This window comes from Hippoglossus hippoglossus, chromosome 1 (assembly GCF_009819705.1).
Source record: "Hippoglossus hippoglossus isolate fHipHip1 chromosome 1, fHipHip1.pri, whole genome shotgun sequence".
NCBI lineage: Eukaryota > Metazoa > Chordata > Actinopteri > Pleuronectiformes > Pleuronectidae > Hippoglossus > Hippoglossus hippoglossus.
Genome location: NC_047151.1, coordinates 26,628,670 through 26,647,940, shown reverse-complemented (window position 1 = coordinate 26,647,940; position 19,271 = coordinate 26,628,670). Strand labels below are relative to the sequence as shown.

Here is a 19,271-nt window from a genome sequence, read left to right as displayed (position 1 = left end):
CAGAAAATGACAGGAGGGCGGGGGAAGGTAGACGTGAAGCGTACGAACAGATGGAGATCACACAGACACCGGAGCAAGAATTTAAAAAAAGAAACAACAATCAGTAAAACCAGAAAGGAGATAGAAATACCTGATACATCCGATTTCTGTCCGAGCTGCTCATTTGCATAAACCTCGCTCCGCTTTTTTGTTCCGACACCAATCATCACACAGCGACTGAAATGAGGTTTGCTTGTTGTCGTGTTCTGCGAGTGTTCGTGATCGCAGCAGGTTAATCGGCTGACAATTGTAATGAGCCGTGGGCCTTTCGCTGCAAAACAAATTATCTTGATTTTAAGAGACTTTTGAGAACTGAGAGACGAGTCACTTAGAACTCCGCAGAGCAAATTATCTGCACATGATGCAATCAAATCAACTGCACTGGTTGAGCATGAGTCAGCGATATTCATGCACACTTACAGGATTATGTGGAGGGTTGTAAAAGAGGAGTGGGGACGCTGAGGGGTCATGTGACTGACCTATTGATTACGAATAGGAATATATCACAGAACGACATGAAAAACCTGAAAACTGTTTCTTTTTCTCTATTAAAACGTAATTTTACATATAGAGATTCTGTTGTTTTGGGAAAACGAAGAGAAAAGTTAACTGAAAACTATTTTAGTAATCAAAATAAAAAGTTAGTTTTCAAGGAAAGATATAAAAACATTTCTTTTTTCTGACTTCTAAAATGTGAGATGTTTTTTTTTGTTTCATTTAAAAGATCCAAAATTACAGATACATCAAATCACAACTGGACAAATCTACACCAGCAATCCACTGTATATGTGTAGAATCAGATTCTATATCACAGCTATTTCCAATAAATGTCTGGAACAGTTCTCCACTCAAACTGTCTAATGATGGGAACCATTGAACCCTTTTTCTCTTATGATGAACCATTAAGAGACGAGTCCCTGAACTGGACGATGCTGGATCCCATCTGACATCAGGACGCTGAGGCTGCTTGAGCGTGATGTAACCGTTTACGTGGGTGTGGAACTACACAGCGGCCATTGATTACCTTGTGGGTGTGCTTCACATATTTTCAAAATTGCTCTTCATGAGACTAAACAAAAATATTGAGGCTTAACTTCATTCCCGTTGGTTCACAAGGTCGTCGAACTTCACTAATACCCACAATGCAACCGGCCGTGTCTGCAGATTTGGGGGCGACGTTAGTTTTAATGAACAAGAAAAACAATCCCAGCAAGAGGGAAAGGAAACAAAGACTTCAGAACAGAAGCAAACAGCAGGGGGGGGGGGGGGGGGGGGGCAGGCTGGCATAGCTAATTATGATCCTCCACAGTGTCCAGCTTTGAACAGGCGACAACGGAAAGAGAACAAGAGAGAAAATCACCTCTCGTCCTCCTTCGGGCCAAAACCATTATGACAGCTGGATCCGATGAGCCATAGCAAACTCTTACACCAATAGAGACCTGGGTTGTGTGTGTGTGTGTGTGTGTGTGTGTGTGTGTGTGTGTGTGTGTGTCCGTCTGGCCGGGCTGCTTTACTCCCCATGGCCAGTTTCCCTGTAATGTTCCCTCTTCAATCTTCTCTCCCTCCCTCTTGGCAGCCATTATAACGGTAAGTGACGTGAAGTTAGGGAACAGAGGCACAGAGCAAGCGACTGAATTTCAAATCTGCCTTTACTCAAACGTGTGTGTGGGTGTGTGTGTGTGTGTGTGTGTGTGTGTGTGTGTGTGTGTGTGTGTGTGTGTGTGTGTGTGTGTGTGTGTGTGCGTGCGTGTGTTTACAAGATGACATGATGATGCCTGCATGATGGATCATCATCAAGGAGGTAAAGAGGGTCAACCTCCTCCATCTGCAGTGTGACATCCTCACTCATCCCAAACTCTTTTCTTCTTCGCTCCCTCCTTCCCATTTATCCTGATCACAGTCGTTCTCACTCAATCTCAACACTGAGCCAATTCCCTCTTTCTTCTTCGCTCTCCTGCTGACAGCCGACTGCACTTTGGGACTTGGTGAGTGTCTGAAGCATCTGAGGCGACTTTTCCTCCTTGTAAGTTTGATATTTGCATAGCTGTACCACAGTGACGTTATTACAGAAGATTATTATCTTCCAGAAGCTCAACATGGGGGCTTATTAGAGAACTGAAGGAAGACACGTCAAATAAAAGTGATTCTCTTGTTCCTGTCCACAAGTGGAGATCTCGTCTGTTGGTCAAAGGGTCAAATGTTCACTTCTCAAATTTTAACTCTTCTACTTTGGTGTTAAAGGATTAACTTTGTTCAAAACAACATTCAAACCGTACGGAACTGATTCAAAAAATCTGCTTGAGTTTTCCAATATTGTCAGAAAACAAAAACAGGCCATCAAATGTATGTTTATCCTTTCTTATATTTCCTTTACACCTAAATCAGTGTGTATGTTGTTTTTTTTTTAAACGTGCAGAAACCTGAGAAAATAGGTCACTGACTCATTTCACACTGGCAGTAGACTGGTGCTAGGTTGGTGGATGACGATTCCCAGCCGGGACTTGATTCATAAAATACTTTGTTATCATAATACTAAAGCTTTGATTTCTTAGAAGGAATAAAATTCATAAAACGTGAAAAAGTTGCCACAGGTTCTTTTGTTGGTTTTGGGAAAGTGGAGCATGAATCTAACAAACATTTCTTATAGACGACTTAAAGCAATTTGAAGGTTTATTATCAAAGCCCAACACTCCCCTTAAATTCAATCAAGCCACAACAAATTTCACACATTCACAGATATCAGTCTAAATATGTCTGATTTTTTCCATCAAGATCCATGAATTATTATATATTTATTATAGCAATTTTAAATAAAGTGACAACAGGAATTCCTGGATCCGCCCTGATTCAGATTCACAGCGAAAGTTATAGGGTTCTTTCCTGATCCATAGTGGAATCCGTCCAGTAGTTGTTGTGTAATCTTGCTTAAAAACAAACAAACAAAGGAAGAAAACATAACCTCAAATGGCGTTTCACATTAAGAGGAGCCAAAGATACTGTTTAGAAGTTCACACAGTTTCTCATCATGTCACTGAGCACAGTTTCTCAGGCCTTTGACTTATAATACTCTGTAAATGCTACAGAAGTGTGTCTTTGTTAAGTGTATGTTACAGATAATACTAAGGAATTAAGTGATGTGAAACCCGGTTTAAAGAAATGAATCCCCACATTGTACAAAGAGACCAGGGTCTGAAATACAGGAATAAATTATCTTAAAAAATCAAAATGTTTAGTGATAAAGATCTAACAACAAAACACACACGATCACATTCTTCAGGTAAATATCACCGGCGTCCCCCACCTTTTCTATGATTCTGCTTTTGGCCACAACTTCCCCTCAGCCCGATCAATTCAACCACTCAGAGGTGATAAAGATCTACGACCACTGACTGACACGGGTTATCACAGAGTCACAGAGGCAGCGAGGAGAGAGACGGAGAGGATGAGTGAGACGTGTGGCAGGTGCTGAGTGGAAGAGGATATTGTAGAGGCAAGAAAAAAACTGGAAGGGATGAAGAGCAGGGACTAGGGGGGGAGGGGGTGGGGGGTGGGACTGAAGCGATTCACAGTGAGGTTAAAGTAATAAATCACTCTATTTTCCAATAAAAAACTGATTCTACCAATCTGTAAATGCTTTTTCTTCAGCTGCTCCGAGGACACGGTGTCAGCTCCGTCCTCTGATGAGTGAAGTGATGCTGTAGGGCTGCAATGGTAAAAGATGTTCAGGGTGTGATTCTGGATTAAGTCAAATGTTCTATGTGAGCATATGTTATATATTATATCATACTTAAAAACTGGATTTTACCCTTGTAGATGGTTGAGGTGGAGTTGTCTTTATAATTCTTAAAATATATATAAATATTAAATGAAGGAAGTTTATAAGCAAAAGAACAAAACAGGTCCAAGTCCTCAAATTTGATTGTATATTGTAAAGTGAATTTATTCAGGTTGATTAATCGAGAAAATAAGCACAAAAAAACATATTTTAAATGGAGCTTTGCTGCTTCCAGATTTCAGGCTTTTATTTTGGGAATATAGACGTATTGTCACTGACAGGAAGGACGACAGAAACCAGCAAAAATCCACCCAAGTTATATTTGAAACCATGTAAACCCAGGAGCCGATCCAATGCTCCTAGTAACTAAATTCCTCCAACTTGAATTAGAGATGGTGAGGGGTTTTCAATGGTGCACAGGTGAAGTGATGCAACAGCTTTTACAGATGGTTCAGAAGCAGAAGCAGAAAATAACAGGATGCCGTGTGCCAGGAGAGGTGGGTGGACTCGGTTTGGCTGCAAAAAGCGAAGAGGGACCGAGAGAGAGGGAGAAATAAAATACACCGAGAAAAAAAGGTTCCAAAAGGACACAAATTACATGGTTCTGATATAAACCGTGAAATGAAATAAAAAAGCACAGGTATTTAGACGGAGTGTCTCTCTGTCTCAGAAGGTCCGGGCGTCTCTTTTGCTTCACGGCTCCCTTGTTTCCTCCCGTTTGCTCGTCCCTCTCTTCTGTCTGTCTCTCTCCGCTCAGCTCTGCTTTAATTATCAGCTCGCTGCCACCGACACTGAGTAACCGCTCCTGACAGCCAGGTGTGGAATGACAGGGAGGCGCACATACTGTTGCACTCCGACACACACACACACACACACATGCTTTAACAGCAGGCACACAACCATGTGCTTCTCTAAACATAAACAATGGCAGATAGGAACAATAAGATTCCCGCTGTCTCACACACACACACACACACACACACACACACACACACACACACACACACACACACACACACACACACACACACACACACACTGTGGTCCCTCTAAAAGAACTGGTGGGAGCAGCGAGTAATGATGGCGATATTGCAGCCCGTTTGGAAACGAGAGCGGGGGCGACCGAGGTTTAATTGCAGGTACAAAGGAAATGGAGAGAAGAGGAACAACAAGAGGACGGGGGGGAGAATATGAGGACGGGAGGAGGTGCATGGGAACAGAAAGAGAGAAAAGAGGATTGTGAAAAAAGACAGAGGAGAAATACCAACAGCAGGTTGAGGAGGAGAAAAGAGGAGGTGCTTAGTGGCTGAACAGGTATAGATCATTAAGAAACTGTGTATGAGTATGCAGATGGACATTAGATCTCAAATGAAGCCAAAATATCCTGGATACAGATGCCGCCATCTTGCACTTGTGATGTCATTTGGAGCCAGAGCCTGCACAGCAGTTGTGGAGTCGAACCTCAGTATCGAAGTGCTCAACCAATCATGAGTCAGTCTCACCCCTGTTTGACTACAGCATCAAATAAGTGATTAGAGCCTTTTGAGAAAAAATGATACACACATGTACTTTATTTTTTACTTTTATGTTCAATTTCCCATGAAATAACATGGAGGAGGTGGAGTTTATGATCTATACTGCAGCCAGCCACCAGGGGGAGATGGAGATGATTTGGTTTCACTTTTTTTTATGTCGTCCATTTTTAGATTCAGTCCTTGCTCTTGACTATTACTGTTATAACTGTGGTGTCTTGACAAGAGGCCTCTCTTAGCAATGTGAATATTAAGCACCTGTCAGTCACAGCAGTACAAACCCTCTGAGGAGGGAGGTTGTGATGGAGAGTGAGACGTGTAAAGAGACTGGTGTAGACGCAGCGGACAGCTGCTTGCATCATGTCTCCTACTTTAACCACGACCTTTCTCTAAACTTCACAAAGTACTGGGTCTGAACTATGGATCAAAGATAAACAAGGGACCATCGGAGGACGTTGTCCGGACAAAAGGGGCCAGATGAGAACACTCTGGAGACATTTTGGACAGATTTGACGAATAAACTTTGTTCTTGTTGAGGTTGAAGGACTTGAAATGACCTTGGAAGATTCCTTTAGGGTCTCCAGGTATCAAACACGATAACAAACATGATACCTGTAGGTCCTGAACAATGCCAACTCTCAACTCAAGTTCTATTCGTACCCAGAAAATACTGTTTCATTCATACTGTTTCAAATATTCAGTTTGTGTTTCCAAATCCTCTGTTTGTCAGTATTCTTTTGTTACGCACAACACGTGAAACACAATAAACAAACTGAGCAACTTTAAGTGTTAGATTCCAACCAGAGCTCCCTTCAACCGTCTGGTTGCTTTAGAGTCTAAATGTAGAGAATACAGAATGAACTAAAAACTATTTAAAATCCCTAATGTTCTCTTTTTCATGTATCATTGAGTGAATTGTATAAACAACAGTTCACTGCATTAAACTTATTGTTTTCATCCCCATTCATGTGTTTGTTTGCATGTTTATCAGCGGGATTACGCAAAAAACGACTGAACGGATTTGTGTGAAACTTGGCAGAACAATGGAACGTGGCCCAAGAGTAAACTCAATACAATTTGACGTGGATCTGGAAAAAGGCGTGGATCTGTTTTTTATATCACGATCATCGAAATTGCCAGATAGGGATCTGGTGTAGATGAGAAATAAAATCGAGCATATTCAGAAGACTGAATATCTATGAGTGTGTGCGATTTCCCCCCATCTGCGTTGCATTGTGTTCTCATTGTGTTGCATCAGATGGAAGTGCCAAACTTCAAAGGATCCGTGGCATGTTCTTAGCCACACGCCACATTGGAATAATGAGCAGTAAAGTTCGTATCTCTGGAGCAATGACTCATACAAAAATTATTATTAAATTACCTAATAATCCAAACTATATAGGCTTCCACACTCGCTGCCACTCGGGGGGGGGGGGGGGGGGTTTTGTTTACGGGTTTTATCATGAGCTTCGTTGCATACTGATGAAGAATGAACAGATGCCTTTTTTTTCCTCTCCTCTGCTCTACTTTCAAAATAAGAATGGGAGTAAGAGGAATAACACAAACCAGAGGAGCGACACCGACATCCAGGTGACGTGACAAGACGGCAGATGGTAAAATGTTTTATGGAGGAGAGTGTTGTACAAAGTGCAGAGAAATGTGGTTGTTATTATATGTGTGTGTGTGTGTGTGTGTGTGTGTGTGTGTGTGTGTGTGTGTGTGTGTGTGTGTGTGTGTGTGTGTGTGTGTGTGTGTGTGTGTGTGTGTGTGTGTGTGTGTGTGTGTGTGTGTGTGTGTTGGGGTTAGGTTTAGCTCAGGTTATAATAAGTCACCAGGAAATTCTCTCTCTGTGCATGTGGGGGAGAATTTGAATGATTAACGTTTCATTGTGGAAATAAATGTCAGACTTTCGGTTCTTTAATCACTTTTGCATAACAGTCACATGCAAAATGATGTTCACCTTCACTTTCCATACACACAGCTGCTTATGATGTGATTCAGAGGAACATAGTTCAACCTGCTCTGCTGCTGCGTTGACATCCAAGGTCTCAAAGCACAACGATCAACCAGCCTGGGAGCACTGCTCAAAGAAGAATCACCTTCCTGTTCTCACGTCCATATAACGACATTAGCAACAGAACCCACTTTATTACCAGATGAAGGAATAGAATTAGCTTGTCATGGTACAGTAGGACAGATGTAGACTTTCCCAGGAGCTCGTCAGAGACCTTGCATTGCAGGGACTCTAAGGATGGTCCTACTTTGTGGATTCCCCCCCCCCACCACCCCACCCCCCCCCCCCCCCCCCCCCCCCCCCCCCCCCCCCCCCCCCCCCCCCCCCCCCCCCCCCCCCCCCCCCCCCCCCCCCCCCCCCCCCCTCGCTGTTTTGAGCTTGCATCTTACTCAGATTCAATTCTGCTCAAGAGAGTTTGCCTTTTGATGAAAACTTAGTGAACATATGAACCATAGATTGTCTATAAAGAGCTTCCACTGTCCAGAAATGAAGCCAAAATATCTTGCAGTAGTGAATGAGGATATAATAATAACAATAATAATAATAATAACTAATACAAATCAAACTTACCCACAAAACACAAGAACTACCTTTATCTGTTTTAACTTTTTTAGTTTGGCCTATGTTCCATCTGCTAACATGGAGGAGGTGGGGCAACTTTTTTTTACACCAAATACAAAAGAATAATTCAGACTCTGGACTGAGGCTGCAGCAACTTCCACAAAATAAAAAATATCTGTTCAAATAAAGAGGCATTTAAAATAGTAATAGCAAGGGATTAAAATTAAACTAAAGCCCGGTGCAACCTTTCACTCACAATGTTGATTAAAACACGACGCGCTTCTATTGAACCGGTGGAGCAGGAATGTTGTGAGGCCCTGTACTTAATTATTACATATTTTCGAAAGTGACCCCAGAAGCTGCAGAACGAGTCACTGTGGAGAAAAAAACAAAACAACTTAATCCTCTTGCTGTGTTGCTTGTCTCTGCATTTTGACTTCAAATGACCGACCAGCACTCGGCAGTTAGCGAGTTGAGGGCAGTGCCCTGCTGGTGTCAACTCGTGATAATGACTTGTGTGTCTGAGGAGCGCGACCTCCATGAATACTGCAGACAGACGCCTAAATATAGATATGACAGCAAGAGAAGCACCAACACTCAACAGCAAACACTATTAAGGGCCGGGTCACAGACAGGACAAGAATAGCACACACAAACCGAACATAGACCGTACACACAAACACACACACACACACACACACTGAAGAAAAAACACACAAGCTGCTTTCAGACAAGGACTGAGGTTCACACATTTTCAGAGAATCTCCCTCGTCAAATATCCAGAAATGCAGGAAGAATGTGCAGACGAAGATGTCACCATGGACAGATGAGATTTGAGAGCTTTTGGAGAGAATGGCCGACAGCGGTGTTGATGCATCTGAACACTGAGCTTTCCACAACAGAATTTATATATGTAGTGTTTTGCCTGCTCTGTTGTTGTTGTTGTGAATGCATCTGACCAGAGAACCTCCTGCTGTGTTTCTCATATGTGAAAAGTAAAACTTTGCTACAGACAACACAAAGGAATGTACAGAGAAATCCTCTGTATATCACGTTTAACCTCTATAACAACTTTCTTTAAAATATGAGGATTTTGCTGCTCTTCCCTGTTTTATCTCCTCTGGATGATGTCGAGACTTCATGTTGAGCTGCAAGACGTTTTTTATGGCCCACGATTAACTGGCATGTGCATTTTATTCTCAAAGCACTTGATTAACTGAATAGATAATCAGCAACTGATAATGAAAATCATCATTTGTCGTATTAACTCCAGCTCAGTTTCCAATTAAGAAATTAATGGCTTAATTTGTCAGAAAGAGCAAATACATGATGAGAATCATTTCCAAATCGTTCCACTTGTTCAACCTGATAATTTGTCTTATATCATCTATGTTATGTTCGGGCCTTTTTTATTGTGTTGCTATTCGTTTTCATTTCTGGTTACTTCGGTGATAACCCATCATAAACCTGTTTAATAGGGTGTTTTTTATTTAGCTTTGATTTGGCTGGCACACGTTTAAAGAATGTGCAGGGCGGGCAAGAGCGGTGAAGCGATCCATATAATTCCCATTAAAAGTTTTATTGTGCCATAAAGTTATTGGCCCATCGTATCTGGGATTTATTTGTCAAATGAACCTCTGGACCCGACACGTTTCCACAGTATTTTACCCATCAACTGTAACGGTGGTGATAAAAACAGAAAGATACACAAGGAGACGTTCAAAGAGGATTCCCCCTGTCTGCTTGTCATGTGCCTTGCTCATCAGCTGTGTTCCCCCGACTGCATCTTCTCTACCTGTCAGCCCCTCTGGCACACAATTCTCCTTGCACCACTGGGCTGCGTGTGTGCATTGTGTGTTGTGTGTTGTACGTGTGTTGTGTGTCTCCAACCTCCCCTGTGAGGATATTTAAAGCCTTTTAGGATGGTTGGCAAGATAGAAGAGACATACTATGTGTGTGTGTGTGTGTGTGTGTGTGTGTGTGTGTGTGTGTGTGTGTGTGTGTGTGTGTGTGTGTGTGTGTGTGTGTGTGTGTGTGTGTGTTTGTGTGTGTGTGTGTGTGTCAGCCTCGTCTCCTGAGGGCCATAATGATCTGTGGTCAGGGTCAGGGTCTCTGAGTTGTGAGAACATATCGATCCCAGCGAGCCCTGCAGTGATTGAGTGTTGTTTGTGGGGACAGTAGCTCCTCATCACAGTGCTGCTCGTTGGACAAGAAGAAAAGAACCTCACAATCCATCTCCCACAGTTGATGGGGAACACACCCTCCTCCCTCCCTAAGTGCATCTCCTGTAGTAGAGCATGGTCTCGGTGAACAAACCTGGAGATACATATATCACACACTTCATGCTGTTGTGCTTCGGCCAAGTCACCAAACAAACACACGTGTGACACTTCTGCACTTCCTCCCTTGCACTTTTGACGTCTGCGCCAATAGAGAAACATGTTTTAGAATAACGAGCTGTCGTGTCATCCATCTTTGTAAGGGCCACACTAAGAGCAGTACTGTACTGTGTTCCTGTCTTTGCAGTATCTCAGCAACGTAAACTGCATGAGCATTTCTCCTTGAAAGAGTGGGGGCGTTTACACTTTTCAATATTAGATCACCTGCAAATAAATCGGCTGGATTGTTTTCGTCAGAAATTTGGGAAATATAGAATCAAAGGAGGGACTGAATAAACGTTTTATGAGAAAAGAGGATCTACACTTTGTTTAATTGTCACCAAACGGCCAAGTGAGAACAAGATCAGTTCAGGAGTCGACACAAGGAAATCCCACTCAGATATGTCTGCATGAAACACTGTATTCATAGATCTAGAGCTGGAACCAAAGATTACCTTTAATATGAATTCATTATTACATCATTTGTTTAATCGTTTTTTTCATCCAATTGTTGGAAATACCGACAAAATTCACACACAAAAGTCTCCCACATCCCAGAAGTCGAGGTGATGTCTTCAAACTGACGATTTTATCCAACCACTGCAAAGTCCAAGAGAACTGGACATACAGTGATTAAATCAAATAAAATCAAGTCTGCGTAATGTGTTCTTTACTTGTATGTGTCTTTCAGCTCTTTTTTGTCTACACACAGTGTTGCTGAGATTTCGATTGTGTAAACATTGGCTTCCCTGCGAGCCCATGGGATTCTAACGTTACCCACAACAACCTTCCCTGCATAGGACTGCAAGGATATTTAAATCATTCTCTCCCCCAGAATGATTCAAACACAAGAGCTGGACAGTTACTGAATCATGAGACTGTTCCACATGTGAGTGAGATACTAACAGGTAGTGGAGTGTGTCAGCATTTGATAAGGTCTGAGAAGCACCACCTTCCTGCAAGAGCTATTAAAACACCTTCAGGCGAGTGAAGCCCCCAAAGAAGCCAAACAGTGGGTTCTCGAAGTGAAGGTGCATCCGTCACAAAAAGTGCTAAATGCAACAGAGGTAAACAGTCTTTGACAAAGAGGAAATGGGGCCATAAGTCAAAGCTCGCTCGCAGGGACGGATAAAGACTTATCAACAAAATAGCTAAAAGCGTGAAGCTAGAGACTCCGACTGGGTTTTAAAACTAAATCAACACCTCTGTGATACTGAAAATCGACATCAAGGGACTTCTTTCAAAAAGCTGCCGTCCATAGCAAGGCTGTCGTTCAAAATCCAAAGGCCAGTAGAAAATGTGGCAGTCCATGAAAAGTCGTTTCTCTATTATCTTTTCCCATCTGGACAGATTTACTTTAAGCCACATGGTGTCCTCAACCCACAATGAACTCTGTTAAACAAATGCTGTGTCTGTAACCACCTAGTGCCGGGGAGCCATGAGGTGAACAGGCCTCTGCTGGGTCATGTATTATTTAAGTCACACTGTAGACGGTCAACATTTCCCTAACCCCATATTTCAAGATAATGCTCCCCCCGGACATTTCAAATCACATTCAACACCGCTTTTATGGACCAACACGATAATGTTACACACCGTCCTTTTCACCATAATCTAAATCATTCAATCTTTATGTGAAGTTCGGCCCAGAAAGCCCATCGGACTTCCAATGCCGACAAACTGGAACCGTTCCTCCACGAGGAAGGATGGGATGTGCTCTGACAGACGTGCGTGACAGCTTCCCAAGGATGATTGACACTGTTCTGAGGAGAGTGGACCTCATCCTGAGAAGGAGTTTCATGCTTTTTCCATCTCACTCGGCGCAGCAAAAATAATGGCATGTTTATCCAATGCATTGTGTATCTGTGGCAGGGAAAACGTTATGTACAATGTTACTGAATGTGGACTGATTTATACTCTATTAGCATATTTCCTCCAATAGTGGCAGAGGCCTTTATTTGACTCAACTGCAGAAGATAACAGTTCTGCTATCTGTTATCTTGAAGCATTTATTTCTAATTGATAATTTGTCATTTGGCCATTTTTCCTGTTGAAGGTACTGCATTAAGAAATGATTACAGGCCCCAATAAATCCATAAAACCCATAAAAAATCCTTTAGATTGTAATCCAGAAGAACAAAGATTGATTATGTCGTTGAGTTTATTAATTTAAATCGATAGAATACTTGACTGGCTCGCATCTTAAACGAAAGTCACCAGAATTTTTATCCACACGGTTGTTTTGTTTAGTTTTTTAATATTCCGACCTCCTCCCTGGCCGTTGATGCAGAGCTCTTAATTGACTCTCAGTTTTTACTTGAGCAAATATAATCAAGGTTTAGCAGTTTTCCACTTGTCAGGGTTAATTGCACTAATAACAAGTAAGCTGTCAATAGGCTAATGATTGGAAGTCAAGTGCCTGAACCCACTCTAAAAAGCCATGAATTTCATTCCACATAGTTGTGCTTTTAATTAGGGAATAAGCATTTTTTCCTTGAGAGGTACCCTGAGGAGTTTCTTTAAAAAGTTCCATTTACATTCTGGGTTTAACACAGATTTTAACCATGTGGCTTTTAATTCGTATTTCTTAAAGCATTAGTGAAGGTCAGTTTTTTTATAATATATAATCAGTGGCATCATTTCAGTGCTACAATACTGCTGCTCTTTAAATCCCCACTAAACGTGATTCATGGAAGCGTGGGCAGGTCGGGGATGTCACACACTCTTCAGGCTCTTTATTAGGAACAACTGCTCACCTGCTTACTCAGGCAATTATCCAGCCAATCACGTGGCAGCAGTACAAAGCACCACAATGAGAGAAAATGTGATCCCAGTGACTTTGACTTTGATATGTTGGTGCCTGATGGACTGGTTTGAAGATTTCTAAAACTACTTATCTCCTGAGAAGTTGAAACAAAACAGTCTCAAGAGCTGAGAAAGGTGCAAAACATCCAGTGAGCTGATGTTATGGGGATAAAACTGCCTCGTTGATGAAACAGGTCAGAGGAGGAAGGCCAGACTCTTGTACAGTGGCAGATAAGACTGGAAAAACTAAATCCGGTGTGGTGAGTCCAGGCCGGCAGATGGTCGAGGTCAGAGTTTGGCGTCAACCGCATGAATCCAGGGATCCAACCTGCCTTGTGACAGGTGGTGGCGGTGTAATGGTTTGGGATATGTTTTCTCGGCACACGTTGGGCCCCTTAATACCAATCATTGCTTGAATGCCACGGCCGATCTGAGTATCGTTGCTGACCATGTGCATCCCTTTATGGCCAAAACTTTAGCCAACTGGTTTCACAAACACGACAATGAGTTTAGTGAACTTTAATGGGCTCCCCAGTCACCAGATCTCAATCCAATGGATGTGGCAGAGCAAAGACTTGTGGCATGATGTGTGATACAATCATGTGAACACGAATCTCCAAGGATTGTTTCTGACATCTACATTAATCCATGCTCCAAAGAATTGAGCAAAAGCAAGTCCCAGTGTTACTCTGTTGTTCCCAATAACATCTGGGTGGGGACATGGCCACCCTCTCTAATAATATATTTTCCAATTCACTGCTTAATTGGTTCATATTTTCATTTTTTCTTGTACTTTTGTTTTGGGGCTTGCATGAACACATTTTTAGGATTCCCACCCTCTGCATTTGGCAGGAAATGTACTGATATCCGCATGCTTGCTATTATATAGTCCAAGTTCTAAACAAAATACAGACCAGTACATCGATCTCTGCTCCATTTTGCCATTACTGGTCAACTTCAAAGATGAAACAGTGAAAACATGTTAACACACACATGCATGGGGCGCCCACAATCTCAAGGCAAACCTGGTGAACCCTTCTTCGAAGATAATAATGAGTTCTTGCACTGGAGGTCACAAAACCCTCTCCAGCCACTAACTGCGATGGCTCGGGGTCATTGGCCTGGGATCCCAACCCCCACCTTGGCCGAAGAGATGGTGTCTCACCAAACTGTGGGATTAGATTAGGGCGTAGTGCAGGCTGGGGGGAGCCAGCTGACCTTGAGGGAATGTCCGTTTGTTCTGGTGCTCACTTTCTCTCTGTTGCTCACTCGCCATATTTGCATAGTGAGATTAAAACCCATGTACCCTCTTTGGTTCAGGTGAACTACATGGGTTCAATTAATCCCCTAGCAGGTGGATGGGAGGTCCTGTTGGTCCTGCTGCAAGCAAATCACATTGTCGAAGGCAATGTGCTTTCTGGTCTCCACAACAATGGCCACCCACAGTTTCCATCACATTTGGTTCTGCCGTTGCAAAGTGATTAATATTTCCTATAGTCTCTCAAGACACTGCAATCAGAAGTAAGAGTAAACAAGTCTTTCAAGTGTTTCTTTAGCATTGTAGCCTGTAAACCGAGCAAAAACAAGTAGAGAAGCATATGCTCAGTTGTCTCCTGTCTCCCTGATTAATCTGGGATGAATACTTTTTACATTTTTACATGTCTACCTGCCCAAAATGTCTGTTTACAACCTTCAAAGACCCAGACAACTGTGTTAATGGACTAATACAAACAACTTCATAGTCTTGCTCGCCAAATGTTGTAGATTTATTTCTTTGTGAAGAACACCCAGAGGCATAATCTTCATCAAGGGGAATCTGTTTATTACAGCATCCGTATCCGTATTTATAACCCCTAGACAAACACCTCCAGTTACTGATGCTGATGTGTGTGTGTGTGCATGTTTGTCCTTATGGGGAGTTTTCTCACATCGTCTTATTGTGCTTGGACATTGATGAATGTTTGGCTCGATATTAAAGCCAAGTCAACAAGTTACACAACATCGTTCATTCAGAGATCAAACTCACCCCAATATTCTCAAATACGTCTCTGCAGATGTATCTCTGTCTTCCAGGCATCCAGAGGGTCCCATAACACATACAAAATCGCCAACAAAGCCTTTAAGCTGGGCATTATGACAAATTAAATAAAAAACTGTCATTCTCCCACAGGCAATTTGTCACGTTTGCCATCAAAAACATGGGGTTTGCATTGGCCTTGGCTCACCACAGACATTCTTCATCACAACTCTTAAGTTCCACCCTGACACGGAGGGTAGTGACTCCAGTGACAGGGGGATAGTGCTGCCTTACACATTGTTTGATAATAAACACCAAATTGAATTTAAACTTGAGTTTACCATTTAAATAATTGCTGTTTCATCTCACAGTCACCTGAATAAAATCACAACGTCTTCTCTTTGAGTAAGATCCACATTTCCATTAAACAAATGAGGAATGTGTAATTGGTGTTTGTCAAGGTTGCGTGTGCTCACATCACAGTAATGTAGCCCCGAGGGTAAGATAACAGTAAATCCTGAGGAAGGTGCTCAAACATCTTTTGAGATTTTATAGTAGATAAAAGAAGCGTTAATGGTCAGTGTCCTTCTCTTAATGACTTGTACGGTTAAATAAAGGATAATGAAATAAAATCAAACTCAAGGCCACTGCTTCAAATGTCTGAATTGGAAACAGGTAGCACTCATTAAATAGAAACCTAGGCTCATAATACACAGTGAGCAGATATACTGACACATATCCAATGTATGAATGAATGAAACTGGATGTTACGTTTTTATTCAGAAAAGTCAATCCACTAACACTGTGCCTGAAATCACATGGTTCAACATTTAATGAGTGGAAGACACCCAAGACAAAGTGGTTACAGCTGAGCTGGTCCGCTGAGGCTGTTGGGAATGAAGTGCTTTGCTTGAGCAGCAGCGGTAGGATGAAAGCCTCAGTCCTTCTTTCACCAATCACAAGTCTCCCTGGAGAGTTGCACCAACAGCCTTGTGGTCACAAGCACACTCCTCTAACCTGTAGGCTACAAACCCATCCGTGTGCACGTGAAGTGAGATGAGGAGTTCACGGGAAAGATGTAAAAAGGCCTCTTGTGGTATCAAGGTTTTGATAAAGATGTCATGTTGCTGTCACAAACATCGTCCTTGTCATTGTTTGATAGGCCAAACATGCACAGGGGAACAAGTAATGAGCCAATTCCCCCCCCCCCCCCCCCCCCCCCCCCCCCCCCCCCCCCCCCCCCCCCCCCCCCCCCCCCTCTGATCATCCTTGATGATAAGAGGAAATGTCGTCCTCTGGGACTTTAATTGCCTCCCTCCTCTTGCATCTTTACTCTTTAATCACTTTCCTCCAGAGGCAATGATACACAAAGCGTTTTGTTTATTAAGGAGCAAACTGCAGTCGCTACCTAATATCAATCCATCTTGACATCCTCTACTCCCCCTCCCCCCCCCCCCCCCTCCTCCTCCTCCCTATCAAGCCTGTCGCCTATCACACGAGTCCTGTCACTGCACTAATGATTTCATCAGATCAAGCACATTTCATCCAAACAGAAATTGGATATATTCAAATTATCAGACCATCCTAATATAAGACTGCTGATTCCGTATCAGTTCGTCTATTGTGCACATCCATTCATTATCTGTTAGTTTCATAGAAAATACCTTTGAGCGTGTGATCTCATGTATCTAACCTGCAGCTTTAATCCTCATGGATGTAAAAAAAAAATAAAAACAAAGAGCGCCCCCTGTTGCCTCTTTGAGTATCGTACTTGTGAAAATCAATACTGACATGAGTGCTAAGGTTCCCCTAAAACAACCATTTCAGAATTGCACAAATCCAAAGAAATCAGGATCAGTACTTTCATATTTGCTGTGAGAGAGAGAAAGAGAGAGAGAGAATAAGAGAATAAGATAAAGAGAGAGAGAGAGAGAGAGAGAGAGAGAGAGAGAGAGAGAGAGAAGCTCTCGGACCTGTTGACCCGCAGCCATACAGAGAAAATAGAAATTCATTATCCACTGTGCGTTTGGAGCAACCTGCACGGGCGTCACGTAATTGAAAAGCACATTTAATTTATTCGGATGAATCTGCCCTTCTCTTCAATAACCAACTGGGGCTTGAAACCCATAATAACCACATGACAAGCGCCCCATTCACCGCGCACTCGCCGCATGACGAGTAATTAACTATTTCAATTATACCATCTCAGAAAAAAACTGATTGTTTGCGTCGTTTATGCGTCTTTTGGCAATGCATCATATCGGAGTCTCCTCCTTTCTAAATGAAGATTAACGATCATTTGCTGGTAGAAAACAATGTGTCAAACTAATATATTGTTTATAAACCACCACAAATTAACGCCTAATCATTACCGATTCCAGTATTGGCACGACTTATGGTTCTGTTATTTTAGATCTGGCATCATGAGGAGAAGAAATGCTGTCTCTTACTGTTCATACATTAAAGAAGAGCGCGTCTGCAGTTGTCCAGCAGAAGAAAAGCCTGGTAATCCTCACATATACGGTCTGTACTTTCCAGAGTCCTCTCCCTGCTCGCAGTAACTCCAGAGCCTCTGCTGCGTCTCCGCTGGAGAGGATTGATATCCGAGAGATTTCCCCTCAAACCCAAAGCAAATATCCGACCAGGAGGATTCCGCTGTTACAAGCTCCCCGGCTCACCGTCTTCCTCTCGCACATTTCATCAGTTCCACGCAGGCATCTGTAAAACAGCAGCTCGCACACAGAACCAGAGGAGATGGACTGGACACCTGCGCCTCAGGAATCCACGTGTCTTTCCTCCTCTTTCCACCTCTCCCGTCTTTCTTTACTCTTGTGTTCACCGGATCAGGGAAACTAATAGTGATGAGAGGCCCAGAAACCATATCCAAGTTGTCCGGGGGAGTGATCTCTCCATCGGCGCAGGGTGACGCGCTGCGCCCCGGAGTCTGGAGAGGTTATAGGGCGGGTCTAGGTCGGGAGTCGCAGCACCGGAGAGCCTCAGGTATCCTCGGAGAATGGGTGGTGGAGGTTGTGGGCTGGGAGTGGGTTGTCGTGAGAAGACATGCAGAGGGTCTCCGGCTTTCTCTGCCTCCACTTTCATCCATGCCCCGCCGACCCCCCGCGGTGATCTCCCAGAAACAACGAGTTTCAGCCCAAGCGGATGAACTGAAGGTTATCGCCCACGGCCCCCGCCATCCGTGGGTTTTGGAAACTGGCGTCCTCTTCTCTCCCAAACTCGGGGAATTCCTCAACTGATGCGCAAACACCGACTTTCTCGGATCAGACGCTGCGCAGAGACTCGGCAGAGCAAGGAAACTACAGTCGCCTGTTGCGGTGCATGTTCCTGAGCCCGGTGGTTCATCAACAGTTTGCCCACTCACCGCTCGATGGAGCCTAAAGCTGCGCAAATTATCGACGGAATCCGCGGGTGGATTCATCTCGACGAAAAAATAGAGAAGTGAAGTGGATTTGAGAGCTTCGGACTGAGCCACTGACTGTTCTCCTGTGAGTCCTTTATGGTCGCTGCTCGGACTGCTCCACTTTAAAATGATAAGACGATGCATTTAATAAAGATATGTGTCTTTGGGGGTTTTTGCGCATTGATTTCCTGAAGCCACGGGCTCCGTGTCTCTGCCGGGGGATGCAGGTGGGAGGCAGAAGGGCCTTTGAGGTGGAGCAGATGAATATTTGAACAGGAGGAGGTGTGTGCGCGCTTGCGTGTGAGAGAGAGAGAGAGAGAGACAGTAAAAAGAGAGAATGAAAAGAGAAGAGAAAGAAGAGAGAGTGAAAGAGAGAGAAAGGAGAGAGAGAGAGTGAAGAGAGAGAGAGAGAGAGAGAGAGAGAGAGAGAGAGAGAGAGGGAGGGAATGAGCAGTGCCTGTTTAACAAAAAGAAAAACAGAAATGTGAGAGGGAGAGTAGGAGTGAAGCAGCGAGAGAGAGAGAGAGAGAGGGAGGAGGGAGGGAGGGAGAGAGAGAGAGAGTGAGAGAGAGAGAGAGTGAGAGAGAATGATCAGTGCCCCTGTGTGTGATAAAGTAAGTCAATGAGAGAGAAGTGGGCAAAGTTAACAAGTGAGCGAGAGAAAATACTGTAAAGAGAGAGAAAGAAAAACAGAAAGCGTGTGAGTGAAGCAAGAAAGAGAGAGAGAGAGGA

General features: G+C 43.3%; 1 protein-coding gene across 1 annotated transcript in view; it reads right to left on the bottom strand.

Annotated features, from left to right (window-relative positions):
- The window catches only part of LOC117765129 (voltage-dependent T-type calcium channel subunit alpha-1I-like), a 173,146-nt gene extending 154,384 nt beyond the window's left edge, over positions 1–18,762 (bottom strand). The window contains exon 1 of the mRNA XM_034591429.1: positions 17,574–18,762. The gene's annotated coding sequence lies outside the window, so the exon portion shown is untranslated. The remainder of the gene's footprint in view (positions 1–17,573) is intronic.
- Between the last annotated feature and the right edge of the window lie 509 nt (positions 18,763–19,271).